Consider the following 2,095-nt stretch of genomic DNA (forward strand, 5'->3'; position numbering starts at 1 on the left):
GGGGAAACTCGATCCACAGGAGGGCCTGGGATTGATTGGCATCTCGCTGCCCCAGCCCCGCAGTGGGCTGGGTCATAGCAACACTGGGTGTGGGGACGTTCAAAAACTGGGAGATGCATTTAGCAAAAGCCACCTGGTTAGTTAATATCCGAGGCTCCACCAACTGAGCAGGCCCTGCCCAGTCTGAACCCCTACAGACAACAGATGGGGATAAGGTTCCAGTGGCACACGAGAGGTATGCTTGGAAAAACTGTTTGGGTTAATTCTGCCCCGAGCAAAGACAAACCCATCTGTGGGGTTGTCTTCGCTCAGGGACCAGGTTGCATTTGGTGGGTAATGCAGAAAGATGGGGAAACCCGTTGTGTACCGCAAGGGGACCTAATTTTAAGTGAGAACTGTGTGTAAGGTGTTATTGTGTATATATGTATATATATCTGTAAGAGGGTATTGATTTGGGTATGATGTAGATGGTAATAGAATATGGGGTGGATTATGTCCTAGGTTACAATGTAAGATGTGCCCACAAGCATGTATTCTATCACCATCTTCATGAGCCTGTTAAAACCAGGTGGGGCACTTCTCCCTGCCTCCTCCCTCAAGAGTATGTCCTGTTAATGGCCCATCAGTGCCTTCTCTCATGACTCATCATTCCATTGTGAGATGCTCCACCCAGAGGGAGAAACCAAGCATCCCATCCTGGATATAAACTGCGATTTTTGAAGACCACAGGGAGCCTTTCCCACTGGATTTCCAGAGGACAAGAGCTACATACCTACCACTGGACCTTCTGAGGAAGACCAGATCTTTCTACACAGGATCACCACTCCAACACAAGCACATCCATTCACTTCAGGAGGACTGCAGCCACCACCTTATCGGACTGCTACTGCTACCCTTACTAACAGGGTCAGGTCGTATCTGACTGTCATTTTAAATCAGTTTTTTCCCTACCTTTTATATATATATATATATATAAAGAGCTGTTATTCCTTTTTCCCATATCTTTGCCTGAAAGCCCCTTGATTTCAAAATTATAATAATTTGGAGGGAAGGGGGGTTGCATCTTCCATTCCAAGGGAGGCTCCTGCCTTCCTTAGGCAGACACCTGTCTTTCAAACCAAGACAGACCATAACTACACCAAAGGGGAAAAGGCTTGACAGCCAAGAGAAGGCTGTTGTTGGGTTTCTGGTTTTGTTTGTTGTTGCTGATGTTGTTGTTGTTTGTTTGCTGTGTTATATACACTAGTAAAGAACTGTTATTCCTTTTACCATAGCTTTGTCTGAGAGCCCCGTAATTACAAAGTTATAATAAGTTGCAGGGGAGGGGGGTCACATTTTCCATTCCAAGGTAGGTTCCTGCCTTCCTTGGCAGACATCAATCTTTTAAACCAGGACAGTTGCCCTTCCACAAGATATCAAAGGCTTGCAACCATGAGGCTTCATCCCTTTGTCTGAAGAAGACCTCGTCTACTATTACTTCCTAATCAGGTAGTCTGTAGGCAACTCATCCCAATGTTACACATGTGGGTCTGTCCACTAATCCTGATCCAAAAGCTCTTATCATCTATCCCTAGGCAGAGCTCCAGGCAACCTTGCTCCTGCCTCACAACTCTCACTCCTTGCCCTCCCAGCCTTGTCCTTCCTGAAGAGCTAGTATCCAGCCATTGCAGCACTACAGTCCTTTGAGCCATCCCACCATCTCTCTGCAATCCCAATGAGATTATACACCCGCAAGTGCATACAGGCCTTGAATTCTTCCTGCTTGTTTCCTATGCTGTATACATTAGTGTACAGACACTTAAGAGAGGCCTACCATCATGCTGATTTTTGCAGAAAGGGTGTGAGCTTCCCCCATCATGCTGTCCTCTCAGCATGTCCTTATTTGTCCATGTATGCTGTCATAGGTTAGCAAGCATAGTCCCGGAAGGGATGTCCTTGCAAAGGGGTGCTTACAGCTTCCTCTGGGACCTGATAGAACCTATCAGCTGGCCAGTTTGAATATGGACAATTCTTTAAGCCACTTAAAGTTGTGACCACCTCTGTGATCCACACTTAAGAATAGACAGACTCCCCCCCCAAGCTCTCTCTCGTTTCC

This window comes from Corvus brachyrhynchos, unplaced genomic scaffold (genome assembly GCF_000691975.1).
Source record: "Corvus brachyrhynchos isolate BGI_N302 unplaced genomic scaffold, ASM69197v1 scaffold792, whole genome shotgun sequence".
NCBI classification, from domain to species: Eukaryota; Metazoa; Chordata; class Aves; order Passeriformes; family Corvidae; genus Corvus; species Corvus brachyrhynchos.